The sequence below is a fragment of the Podarcis bocagei genome, assembly GCF_964188305.1.
Source record: "Podarcis bocagei genome assembly, chromosome: W".
NCBI classification, from domain to species: domain Eukaryota; kingdom Metazoa; phylum Chordata; class Lepidosauria; order Squamata; family Lacertidae; genus Podarcis; species Podarcis bocagei.
Genome location: NC_138131.1, coordinates 78,350,169 through 78,363,692, shown reverse-complemented (window position 1 = coordinate 78,363,692; position 13,524 = coordinate 78,350,169). Strand labels below are relative to the sequence as shown.

The 13,524-nt window shown below is 55.3% G+C and overlaps 1 pseudogene across 1 annotated transcript; it reads left to right on the top strand.

Moving 5' to 3' along the window:
• The first annotated feature begins 748 nt into the window (after nt 1–748).
• Nucleotides 749–7,143, top strand: LOC308578150 (carboxy-terminal kinesin 2-like; annotated as a pseudogene). Its single transcript has 13 exons — nt 749–899; nt 1,003–1,219; nt 1,311–1,509; nt 2,328–2,474; nt 2,554–2,685; nt 3,340–3,456; nt 3,906–4,079; nt 4,487–4,656; nt 5,828–5,966; nt 6,148–6,287; nt 6,618–6,691; nt 6,883–6,978; nt 7,140–7,143. The product of its transcript is annotated as a carboxy-terminal kinesin 2-like (transcript).
• The last annotated feature ends 6,381 nt before the right edge of the window (nt 7,144–13,524 follow it).

Here is a 13,524-nt window from a genome sequence, read left to right as displayed (position 1 = left end):
GCTCCTGCAGCCAGTCGGAAGCCGTCCCTTGGTTTGCGAATGGTTTCTGGAGTCTTGGACTCCAGGAACGGATGAAGTTTGAGAACCAAGCCACCTCTGTATAAAAAACAATGGCATTGCATAGCTAACCTATGGAACTTCCTCCCACAGGAGGTAGTGATAGCTACTAACTTGGATGGCTTTACAAGAGGATTAAACAGATGCACATCCGAGAGGGCAATCAGTGGCTACTAGCCGTGATGTCTGTGCTCTGCTTCTATGGCTGGAGGCAGAAATTCTTCTGGATACCTGTTGCTGGAAGCCACAAAGGGGGAGAGGGCTCTTGGACTTGAATCCTGCTCTCTGGTTTCCCACAGGAAACTGTTTGGCCACTGAGAACAGGATGCTGGGCTAGACAGGCCCCCTTGGGCCTGATCCAGTTATGTTCTTACAACACCAGGCAGCTATCTTTGCTGGACTCTTTTTGGCACCTGCTGAAGCCATTTTAGTTTTTCCAAGCTGATTCAGATGTGTAGAATGTGGGTTCCCCGTAATCCTGCATCTGGTGCCCCTTTAACTTGTGTGCATTCAGTGTAGGAAACAATATTAAAAGTTTGGAGAGGGGCTGGGGAAAATGCTCTGGCAATCCTGCCCACCATTAAATCCAGCATATTTCAGCTATACGTGATTTTGACTTTAGGCGCAATCCGTGGAAGGGAACCCCCACATATGTTGCTTTAATCTGTCTTGAGTTCCTTGCTGATTTTATGTTTTGAAGTATTACTATTGTTTGGAGATATTTCATGAAGCAACGGAGGGGAGACAGGGTCCCCTTGGGAATCCTTTCACTGCTTCATGTCTCGTTCCTTGTTTCCCAGCAGGATCCCGTCGGACGGTGGCTGCGGCAGCCCCTAAGCCAGGTAAGGCCTAGAGAAGGGAGGGAGGTGCCCCCCCCCCGTGCCATCCTTGAGCCGCCACCGGGTCCCTCACACTGTCCTCTCTCTCTCCCTCTCCCCTTGGCAGCCGCTGCTCCTGCCGCTGCTGGCGGGGGTGAGAAGAAGCGGGCCCCCTGGGACTTGAAGGGGCAAGTGAGCGACTTGCGGGCCAAAGGGGGGACCTACAAGGAGAAGGCCCAGGGGCTGGCCGGGGAGAATGAGGCCCTGAGGCATCAGCTGAGCCAGCTGGAGGGGGAGCTGAAGCAGGCGACGGCCCGCAACCAGCAGCTGGAGGGGCAGAACAGGTGAGCGAGCAGCAGCCTGAGAAGGGCATGGCGGGCTCCGTCTGCTCCTCCTGCAGCAGGACCTGACCTCTGCCCTACCCTCTCTTGGCAGTGCCCTGGCCTTGGAGCTGCAGACCTGCCAAGCGCAGGCCACAGAGAGCCGGCAGAGGGTGGAGCAGCTGGTGAAGCAGGAGCAGCAGCTGGAGGAGACCGTCAAGAGCCAGAGCCAGACGATCCAGGAGCTGGAAACCGCTGGCCGCAAAGCCAGGGAGGCCAAGGAGGATTTGGCTGCCCAGCTGGAGGCCAGAGAGGTGAGGGGGGGGGGCTGGGGACCCTTCCACCCGCCCTTGAATGGTGCTTGGAATCCCAAGGTGAGGCGAGGAATCCTTGGGACTAGCCAACATCCGCTTGTGACGCCTGCATTCCAGCGGGTTGGACTAGATGTCCCGTAGGTACCCTTCTGATTCCACAATGCCAGACTCAAGATCACAGTTAAGGGTCCTCAGCCCCAGAAAAGAGAGCTAGATACCTTAAAAAATGTTTTTTTAAAAAAATTATTAAATATTTTCAACATATAATACAAACCAAACTAGTTTTAAAAAAGATAATAAGATGAGAGAAAGATGTTGCAAACACTTTTGGAAAACAAGAATTTTTTAATAAAAGATAATAAGAAATACAGAAAAAAGCAATAAAAGGTGGGAAGATAAGGAGAAAAAGAAAGAAAATAAATAAAAATCACAACAGTAATAGTAATAATTGCAATAAAACACAAAATTTTATGTGTCTAGCCCTCTATCATAATTATATCTTAATCTTCAATCCCCCCCATACAGAGAAGTGTATCCCTCTCGGCTCTCGCGGGAAGCGCTTCCCTTCTCCTCAGCCTCACACCCTGTTTCTCACACAAGTCCCTTTTCTATCCATCGCAAGAGGGCCCTAGATATCTGTCTGGGGGAATTGCTAACCTCTGCTGTGTCTGTTCCTGCTGGTGCTTTTCCTTTCCCAGCTGAGGAAGCCTGCATTTGCCGCCTCCTCCCTGAATTGTTGCCTGGCTGAGAGGGCGGGTGGGCGGCTCTGGGTTTGAGGTGGCCCGTCCCTCACTGGCCCTGGGGTTTCTCTGACGCAGGCGGAACTGCGCCTGGCGCAGGAGAGCCTGGCCCGGCGGGCGCAGGAGAATGAGGCGCTGGCAGCACACAAGGCCCAGCTGGAGCAGAAGCAGCACGAGTCGGAGATGGAGCGGCGCTCCCTGCACAACGCCGTCCAGGAGCTGAAGGTGGGCCGGTGGTGGTGGGGGGCTGGCACTGGGGGACCCTTTGTGGGGCTGGGTGCTGACGACTCCCCGCTCCCTCCAGGGCAACATCCGTGTCTTCTGCCGCGTGCGCCCCCTGCTGAGCAGCGAGAAGGAGGCCCAGAAACAGGGGGTGAGCCACCTCCGCTTCCCGCCAGACAACAGCAAGAGCCTGGTCTTATCCAAGGCGGAGGAGGTCAGTCTGGGGGTGGGGGGACAAGGCGGTTGTCGAAGTCTTGGTGGCATCTTGGGCTGTCACAGTTGCCAGGGGACGTCAGGAAGTCTCCACCTGCCGCAAAGCCTGCCGAGAGCCAGTGTGGGGTAGTGCTTAAGAGCGGTGGCCTCGTAATCTGGGGAACCGGGTTCGCATCTCCGCTCCTCCACATGCAGCTGCTGGGTGACCTTGGGCCAGTCGCACTTCTTGAAGTCTCTCAGCCCCACTCACCTCATAGAGTGTTTGTTGTGGGGGAGGAAGGGAAAGGAGAACGTTAGCCACTTTGAGACTCCTTTGGGTAATGATAAAGCGGGATATCAAATCCAAACTCTTCTTCTTCTTCAAATAAGCCAGTGTTGTTCCTGCAATGACCTTTGCAGGAGCAGGAGAAACCCAAATGTTGATGGCCGGCCCAAGGCCAACAGACCCAATGCCAGCTGGAGGATATGTGTGTGTGTGCGCGAGAGAGAGCATTGTGGCCCCGGGAGAGCTGGCCAAGGGGGAACGCGGCCCCTGTCACCACTTTGTCGGTAGAGGCTCATAATCTCAGAGTTGTGGGTTCAAGTCTTGCTTTGGGGGTGGACTAGATGAGCCTCGTGGGTCTTCCAACTCTGCAATTCTTTGATTCTCTGCCAGTCCCACGTTGGCCGGGAGCGAAAAGAGGACATTGTCTATGAGTTCAACTTTGACCAGGTCTTCCCTCCGTCCAGCTCCCAGGAGGAGGTCTTTGAGGAGATCTCTCTGCTTGTGCAGGTAAGGAAAAGCATATTATTCTGTCAACCACCCTGAAGAGCACATAAATCAATCAAATAAATATATAGAATAAATACATTAAGGGGGGAAGCGGCCCAGTTCTTCTAGTTTGTTATTATGTTGAGCATGGTACAGTCGTATCTTGGCCCTCAAACACCTTGGTACTCGTACACTTTGGCCCCTGAACGCTGAAAACCTGGAAGTAAGTGTTCCAACTCCCCAACATTCTTTGGCAGCCTTAGTTTTTGAACGGACTCGGTTCGACAACCAAGGTGCCACTGTATGATGATGATGATCGTGAGGATGATTTCCCGGCTGATTTGGCTGGTTTGTCCTGTGAGTCGTGGCTGAAGGATGGTCTGGAAATTCCACATAGGGCGGCTCTCCCCCTCCGGGGGCAGGTGGGGTCTGGTGGACGCCAGCCTGACGGCTTCCCTTCCTCCCCGCAGTCGGCCTTGGACGGCTACCACGTCTGCATCTTTGCCTACGGGCAGACGGGGAGCGGCAAGACGTACACCATGGAGGGCCCCGACTGCCAGGACCCTTCCACGGCCGGCATGATCCCCCGCGCAGTGCAGCAGATCTTCAGGAAAGCCCGGGAGATGGAGGCCAAAGGCTGGAAGGTGGGGGCAGAGAGGGAAAGCGGATGCAGGTGTCCAAAGGGGGTGGAGACCCCCGCTGCATTCACTCGCCATGCTGCAATTGCCAGGGGGGTTTCGCACTGGGCTTGGGAGCTCCCAGAGAGGGCGCTGGTGAGAGAGGGCTGCCTCCTTCACCCTCACCCACCCCACAGGATGGTGAGACCGCCAGTGTTTTTCTGCAGGGCCTTCCGTTCAGCCTCACAAGATCCCCTGAACACCCGAGGGCTGGCCTGTCTGAACTCCTGGGCCTCACCTTTGGAAGCCTCCTCTTGGAATAGCCATGCCAGTTGGTCCCCGAGTCTGAGCTGGGAGCGATGTGCTGGCTGGGCACGCGCCACCCCAGCCGCCTTCCCTGGTCTGATCCTGCCCCTCTGCCTGTCTCCTCCCAGTACCATTTCACTGCCAACTTCCTGGAGATCTACAATGAGTCTCTGCGGGACCTGCTGGTGTTGCGCCCTGAGCGGGGCTCTGAGCTGGAGATCCGGCGAGTGAGCCAATGCACGGAGGAGCTGCACGTTCCCAACCTCTGCTACGTCCCCGTTGCTTCGGAGCGCAAGAGGTACCGCGGTGGGGGGGGGGCAGCTGTCTGTCTGGGATTTTCCTGGGGGGTTCCAGCGGTGCAGGGGGTCGGGTAGATGACCCTTGGGGGTCCCCTTCCAACACTACTCTTCTCCCGCTCTCTGCACTGTGTCCGGCCACCAGCCTGCTTGCAAGGGGTGGAGGAGAGGCAGAAGCCAGAGAACCAGCCCCATTGTGACCCGTTTTAGGGCCTTGGTCTGGGGACAAGGCAGCCAGAGTGTGTCTGCATCCAAAGCCTCTGAGGGGAGGAGCAGAGGGAGGAATCTGGGGTTGGGCTAGATGACCCTGGGGGCTCCCCTCCGACTGTGCCGTTCTCTGAGAGGCTTCTGCATGAAGGCCTGAGCCATCCTGCCTGTCTGGAGAGCTCAGATCACCTGGGTCTTGGCCCCTCGGCTCCTTATGGGGCTTCTGCCTGCCCTAGAGTTCCCAGAGGAAGAACTCCCCCCCCCCCATGCTTCCCTTTCTATTTGCAGGCAATGGTAGAAACTCCAGTGTAGAGGCTAGGCACCAAGCGGCTCCTTAAACCAAGCTTAAACTCACCCAAATGGGATGTCTCGTTGCCATTTTGGGGCCAGGCGTTCTAAAGTCTTATTTTTCAAATGATGGCCTGACTGACTGACTGATTCTCAGTTAAACATCTGGCCAGTTCAGATGACCACCTTGAGCTGGGATTGGGGCAGTCCACATATCTTGGCCTATTCCAACTTCTCTTTCTTAACTGTACATTCAGAATATAAGAATATTCTTTGCAGCTGAGCGTGGGGCAGTGGGGGCAGCGGGGGAGTGAAGTCAGGTGAGAACAAGGAGCTGCCATTGTTCACTGCTCCTGCTCAGGCTGCTGAGAGAAACCGTTTTGGTTCCTGATACTCATTCTGATTGTGTAACGGATAGAATTCTATAGGACGAGGTCCTCGTGTGTGGAAAGAGTCTTGCTCCGAGGATTCCCAGGCTTCCCCTCCAGGCGGTGATGTCCAACGCCATCGGGCGCCCGGGCATCTCAGTCTGGTCGCAAGTAGCCAATAGCCGGGGGGGGGGAATGTGCCCGGCTAGCCTCTTCACGCTGTTTGCCTGGGGCTGGCTAGGGCCAGAGGATCTCTGGGGTCCCTTCCGACCGCCATTCTCCGCCTCCTGCCCCCCGCTTGCCCCTTCAGGTCCTGAAGCTGCTCCAGAGAGCCAAAGCCAACCGCTCGGTGGCCAAGACCAATCTCAACGAGCGCTCGTCCCGCAGCCACAGCCTCTTCCAGTTGCGCATCGAGGGCCACAACCCCAACCGGGAGCTGCACACCTCCTGTGAGTGTGGCCGGCCCCACGACCCCCTTCGCCGGAGGCCTCTGTCCCTGCCCTGGCCCAGAGGCGCTCCCTTGCTCTCCCTCCTCTTCTAGGCCAGGCCCTCTGTGGGTCCCTGGTCCCCAGCACCCCCCCCTTCTCCCTCCACCCTCACCCCTCCTTTGTCGTCCCCCCCCCCCCGCAGCCGTGCTGAGCTTGGTGGACCTGGCTGGCAGCGAGCGCCTGGACAGGTCCCTCTCCACCGGCGACCGCCTCAAGGAGACCCAGGCCATCAACAGCAGCCTCTCCAACCTGGGCCTGGTCATCACCGCCCTCAGCAACAAGGTAGGCGGGAGAGGGGGGTCGCGTGTGCCTCCGGGGGGGGGGGAGTCCTGGCCAGCCATGGGGCAGCCCTTTGCAGCCCCACAGCCCGCCTCCCGCAGTGCGCTGGTCTTCTGCGAGGGTGAGGATGTGGCGTCCAGCACTGTCTCACGTGTGGGGTGCCCACCTATCGGGGGCTCTAGAGCTGTGATTCCTTCCAACTCTACAATTCAATCGGGAATGGGACAGCCTCATGATGCTGGCGGAACCGGCCTGCCCTAAGTGGGGAGGAGGGTCCCCACACATTTCCCCCTCCTGCACCCATCCTTGTCCGCTTCCTTTGCCCCCTTGCAGGAGGCCCATGTGCCCTACCGGAACAGCAAGCTGACCTACCTCCTCCAGAACTCCTTAGGCGGCAATTCCAAGATGTGAGTCGGCAAGGAGGGAGTTGATGGCTCCCCCTCCCCTTTGAGGCCTGGTCTGCGCTGTCCTGCCAGGAACGCAGGGGGTTGGGCTAGATGACCCCTTTCAACCCAGAGGTCTCTGACAGGGGGGCCATGCACCCCCCTTGAGGCAGCCTCTGTTTCTCCTCACCCTCTCCTCTGGCCTTTCCCCCCAGGCTGATGTTTGTTAACATCTCGCCCTCGGAGGAGAACTTTGCCGAGTCCCTCAATTCCCTTCGCTTTGCCAGAAAGGTAAGTGGCTGCAGCATCCGGCTGGGGGGGGGGGGCGGGGGTGTCCCTTTCTCTGGGCTGCTTGCAGAATCTCCTCTGCGGAAGGGGCATCCTGACCGCAGCTGGATGGAGGAGGTGGCGGCAGCAGCAGCTGTGGGGACCAGTTTCTGGCCCCCCAAATCTGCCCGGTCTTGCCTTGCAGGTGAATGACTGTGTCATTGGCACAGCGACAAAGAGGAAGTGAGGGCGGCGGAGGCGGCTGGTCTTTCTGCGTCTTGGATAGCGACTCCCATTCTTACTCTTTTGTCTTCTAAAGTCATGATACTTTTTTTGTAATAAATGTTTATATTTCTGCATTTATATTCTGAAATTTTCTTCTTCCACTGCTGAATTTGGCTTTTTCTGCTGTCTTCCTCCGGTGAGCTGCGTGCCCAGGCTCCACTTCAGGGCGTCTCCTCCCTCTCAAGCCTCCCTGCCCTTTCGTTGGCAGCAGTGCAGTGGCCTGTGTGGTGTAGTGGTTAAGAGCAGTGGACTCGTAATCTGGGGAACCGGGTTCGTGTCTCCGCTCCTCCACATGCAGCTGCTGGGTGACCTTGGGCCAGTCACCCTTCTCTGAAGTCTCTCAGCCCCACTCACCTCACAGAGGGTTTCTGGTGGGGGAGGAAGGGAAAGGAGATTGTTAGCCACTTTGAGACTCCTTCTGGTAGTGATAAAGCAGGATATCAAATCCAAACTCCTCCTCTTCCTCCCCCTCTTCTTCTTCTTCTTCTTCAGGGGTAAGGGAAATAGGTGGCTTGAGCTTGAGTTTGGCCCTTCTGGAAAGGATCCTGTGGCAACGGGAGGACTTTAACTGTGGCTGAGGCAGGAAAGCCTTGTAGGTAACCGTAAGACCCTTGTGGTCTGAGGAGGCTTCAAGGGCTCTCAGCAACCAACTCTTGCATGATGTGGCTTTGCTAGCAAGGCCAAAACATGCAGAAATGGCCCGCCAGGAAAGATGGGCTACTCCTGTTGAACTCCTTCCTGCAAAAAGCAGCCACAGCACCTCGCCAGAGACTCCTGAACAGGCTATTATGTTCTTATGTACGAAGAGATAAAAGTTTAGCTGTGTTTCAGAGGAGAAAAACATGCTGGTTGTGTCAGGGCTTGTTTGTGAGTTGGGGGGTTCATCCAAGCAAAAATACACACCATAGTAACAAACAACATACTGTTACGGAAGAATCTAGGTGGGAGGCTGCTCAGTCCCCCAACCGGTCGGGCAGAGCCAGAATAAAGGAGGAGTCCAGCCACCAACCGGAGCAAATAGCTGTAGACCAAAGTTTATTCTGCAACAGGGTCAAAGAGGAATTTGGAACCCCGAGGATGGGGTGGCGACTTTTTAAAACTTTCCCACCATATCCCAGAATACAGTTCAAAGGGGAGGGGTTAACCTTGGCAAACATGTCCAGACAAGTCCTTGGTACAACATCAGCATAAGCAGACATGTCAGGGCAAGACCCAGGTGTTAGATTAGCATAGGCAAACACTTCTGAAGTCCCACCACCCAAAGTAAAACAGAACTTCCTTTGCATGTCTGGCCCCTTGGCAAGTTTGGGGATGGGATTAGGCTCTCCTTGGTATGTAGCCTTTTTAATCCATGGGTAGGAAAAATTGTTGCACCCGAGCAGAGACAAAAGGAGCCAAACGACACCAAGGGGTTAATCCAGAGAAAGAGTGTTTTATTCTGCCATGGGGGGGGGGGCAGAGGCACCTGTGTGATTCAGTTCACAAAAGACAGGCCGCAGCAAAAAGTATTTTACATCAGGTTTTTATCCTGTTCTCCAAAGCCCCTCCTTCCCTCTCCCCCTTCACAGATTCTTACATAGAAATGTTGCTTTTCGTTCTCTGACTCTGTTCCCGGAAGTATGTTGCAAGTCAATGTACCAGGACAAGGTTATCTTGGATCTGGGAAGCGAAAGGGGGCGAAGCATGCGTGAAATCATATTGCGTGTCATTGTATGCAAGCATTGCAGCAGGCAAGGTACAGAAAAGCAAAAAATTAGCAAGATGAACAGTGGGCCAAGCAGCAGCAAAACCAGGCCTTTTACCCATCCTAGGTTTGGCAACCAGTCAAGCCATGACATGTCCCATCCCTCCCAGGTTTCGGTAGGAATATGGGCCACTGTTTCAAGTCCTGCTGCCAAATTGCGAATGGCTTCACCATGATCAGAGATGTTAAAGCAACAGGCCCCACCCGTGAGATTTAACGCTGCACAAAAGCCGCCATATTGCGCCAGGAGAAAGTCCAACGCTAAGCGGACTGAGAGAAACGCGTGTCTCATCCAATTGCGTGGCAATTAACCTAAGGGCCGTGGCTGTTGTGTTAGCAACAATCTCTACCACTGCCTGGAGTCTGATTACGCGGTTCAAGTTCTAGATCAGCCCCCTTGCCCCAGAGATTTTCTCTCCCCGATTCCATGAGGCTGGAGAATAATGGGCCAGTATCCTTTCTGGAGGCCACTGATTTTTGCCCCAATTCTGGGAACTCCCACCTGCAATTGTTGCCAGGTCAGTCGAAATGCCTCCTTCTAGGGAGTGCAGAGGCAATCTGGTCAGGAATCCACATGGGGGGGTATTAAGTAGGCTGGAAAACAGACCCCGTACCATCCTCTTGGGAGGGCATAGAATCATAGAAGAGTTGGAAGAGACCACAAGGGCCATCGAGTCCAACCCCCTGCCAAGCAGGAAACACCATCAGAGCACTCCTGACATATGGTTGTCAAGCCTCTGCTTAAAGACCTCCAAAGAAGGAGACTCCACCACACTCCTTGGCAGCAAATTCCACTGTCGAACAGCTCTTACTGTCAGGAAGTTCTTCCTAATGTTGAGGTGGAATCTTCTTTCTTGTAGTTTGGATCCATTGCTCCGTGTCCGCTTCTCTGGAGCAGCAGAAAACAACCTTTCTCCCTCCTCTATGTGACATCCTTTGATATATTGGAACATGGCTATCATATCACCCCTTAACCTCCTCTTCTCCAGGCTAAACATGCCCAGCTCCCTTAGCCGTTCCTCATAAGGCATCGTTTCCAGGCCTTTGACCATTTTGGTTGCCCTCCTCTGGACACGTTCCAGTTTGTCAGTGTCCTTCTTGAATTGTGGTGCCCAGAACTGGACACAGTACTCCAGGTGAGGTCTGACCAGAGCAGAATACAGTGGCACTATTACTTCCCTTGATCTAGATGCTATACTCCTATTGATGCGGCCCAGAATTGCATTGGCTTTTTTAGCTGCCGCGTCACACTGTTGGCTCATGTCAAGTTTGTGGTCCACCAAGACTCCTAGATCCTTTTCACATGTACTGCTCTCAAGCCAGGTGTCCCCCATCTTGTATTTGTGCCTCTCATTTTTTTTGCCCAAGTGCAATACTTTACATTTCTCCCTGTTAAAATTCATCTTGTTTGTTTTTGCCCAGTTCTCTAATCTGTCAAGGTCGTTTTGAAGTGTGATCCTGTCCTCTGGGGTGTTAGCCACCCCTCCCAGTTTGGGGTCATCTGCAAATTTGATCAGGATGCCCTTGAGTCCATCATCCAAGTCGTCGATAAAGATGTTGAATAAGACCGGGCCCAAGACAGAACCCTGTGGCACCTGTGGCATGGGTCTGTGTGGGAAAAGGGCATGAAACTCGTCCTTGAGCAGGGGTTCCTCCAAAGCGTAGTCTGGCACCCAGCTATTAGCACTGGCCCGGGTGCCCTCTCTGGCTAGGAGGTATTCTACTCCGTCTTCCCCCCATCTGGAGTCCAAAATCTCCGTGACTTCGTTGATGGGGTCCTGCTGTGGCAATCTCCCCGCCTCCGTCCGCTCCTGAGACGGACTCGGTGCCGTTCCTGGTTCCTGGAACCTGTGAGGTGTCCTGTAGGGAGTGAGCACCGACCTGTGGAACACCGGATGCATCCTGGAACCCTCCGGTAGCACCAGCCTGAAAGCTACTGGGTTGATCTGCGCTTCGACTTGGTATGGACCGAGTTGCTTGTGCCCCAACTTCTTCTTGGCTAACGATCTGGTCGGCACTGCGTGGGCTGCCAACCAGACCCAGTCTCCCACTCGTATCTCTTCGCCAACCCGCCTGTGCTTGTCAGCTTGCACCTTGTATGCGTGCTTCGCTAGCTCCAGCTGCCGTCGGAGTTGATCGTGGACCTCCTGCAACTCAGACGCGAAAGCGTCCGCCGTCTGCGGTTCCCCTTCCCCCACTCTGTCCAGTCCCGGGAAGGTTCTGGGATTCCTCCCATTGTTGGCGAAGAACGGCGTCACCCCTGTGGACACGTGCTTCGTGTTGTTGTAGGCGAACTCGGCGAGCGGCAGGTAATCCACCCACGTCGCAGGCTGTTGATTGGCATAGCATCTCAGGTACTGCTGCATGATGGCATTGACCCTCTCCGCTTGCCCGTTGGTCTGCGGGTGTCTCGCTGATGTCAGGTTGATCTTGACGTTCAGGAAGCCCATCAGCTTCTGCCAGAAATTCGAGATGAACTGGCGGCCGCGGTCGGACAGTATAGACCGCGGCAGCCCGTGCACTTTGAACACGTGATCTATGAACAGTTTGGCTGTTTGTTCTGCCGTGGCCACCTTCGCACACGGTATGAAATGTGCCATCTTGGTGAACAAGTCCACCACCACTAGTACAGCTGTCTTGCCTCTCGAGCTGGGTAGATCCGTGACAAAGTCCAGGGCCACCCTCTCCCACGGTTCAAACGGCGTTTGCAGCGGTTCCAGCAGTCCCGCCGGTGGTTTGTGCACCGGTTTGGCCCTCTGGCAGGTGTCGCACCTCGCGACGTAGTCCGCGACTTCCCCTCTCAGTCTGGGCCACCAAAAGTCCCTTGCGACTAATTCCACCGTTTTTTCTGTGCCAAAGTGCCCGGCCGTGGGTGCGTCGTGCAACTGCTGCAGTACCTTGGCGCGAAGTTCGTCTCCCGGCACGTAGATGGCCCCTTTACGTAAGAGCAAGCCGTCTCGTATCTGGAACTCGTCGCTCTTCGCCGTGCCCTTGTGCACCTCGGCCATCTTCGCCTGCGCGAATGAGTCGTCCTGCAACGCCCGCCGCACCGCATCCAGGTCTACTGTGGCTGAAGCGCACGCCCACGCTGTTGGCGCGAAGATGTGCATGGCTGCCGCTGGCGTCGCCTCTTCGAGGTATTGCGGTTTTCGGGACAGTGCATCCGCCATGATGTTGGTGTCGCCTGGGACGTACTCTATTCGGAAATCGAAGTCAGCAAAGAACTCCGCCCAACGTATCTGCCTCTGGTTCAGGAACTTCGCCGTGCGCCAGTGCTCCAGATTCTTGTGGTCCGTGCAGACCTGCACCGTGTGCTTGGCGCCGATCAGGAAGTGTCTCCACGCCTTGAAAGCTGCATGAATGGCAAGCAACTCCCTGTCCCAGATGGTGTAGTTCTGCTCCGACTTGCTGAGCTTTCTGGAGTAGAACGCTCCCGGCCTCCAGACCCCCTGTGGGTCCCTCTGCAGCAGGACAGCTCCCACTGCTCTATCGGACGCGTCTGTCTCTACCCGCATCGGTCTGCTGGGGTCGATATGCAGCAGTTGCTCTTCCGACGCGAAGAGACGCTTGAGTGCCTGAAAGGACTGCTCCGCCTGCTCCGTCCAGATGAATTTCTTTTTCTTGGAGCTTAGCGTGTCCGTAATAGCCGCCGTCTGCATCGCGAACCCCTTGATAAACTTGCGATAGAAGTTGGCGAAGCCGACAAACCGCTGGACCTCCTTCCGGTTGCGCGGGCTCTTCCAATCCAACACCGCGCGAACCTTGGCGCTGTCCATGGCTAGCCCCTTGTCCGACAACTTGTAACCCAAGAAATCCACCTCCTTCGTGTCGAACTGGCACTTCTCCAGTTTGGCGTACAGTCTATGCTGCTGCAACCTCTCCAGCACCTCCCGAACGTCTTGGTCATGCGCTTGCTGCGATTCGGAGAATATCAGGATGTCATCCAGAAAGCAGACGCACTTCTTGTAGAGGAGTCCCGCCAACACATGATGCATGAAAGCTTGAAAACAGTGAGAACCGTTTTGCAATCCAAACGGCATCACTCTGTATTCGTAGGTGCCCAGAGGCGTGAACATGGCTGTCTTCCACTCATCGCCCTCCCTCATGCGGATGAGATTGTACGCCACTCGCAGGTCCAACTTGGTGAACACGCGTCCCTTGTGCACCGTCGCCAGTAGGTCGTCAATCCTGGGCATGGGGAAATCAGAGGGCTTGGTCATCTTGTTCAAGAGGCGAAAATCCACCACCAGTCTTTTTTGGGGCGTGTCCTTCTTCTTCACGAAGAAAACAGGACTGCCCCCTACTGCCCTGGACTCCCGGATGAAACCGCGCTCCAAATTGTGATCTATGAACTGTTTGAGTTCCTGTAGTTCGTCCTCAGACATGGAATACAGCTTCCCTTTCGGTAGCGTCGCCCCTGGTAGGAGGTCAATCTTGCAGTCATATTGCCTGTGCGGTGGTAGCTTGTCTGCCTCCTTCTCGCAGAAGACCTCCAGAAAGTCTGCGTATTTGTGGGGGACTGCTTGCAACGTTCCCAACTGCAGTTGTGATTCCTCCTCCT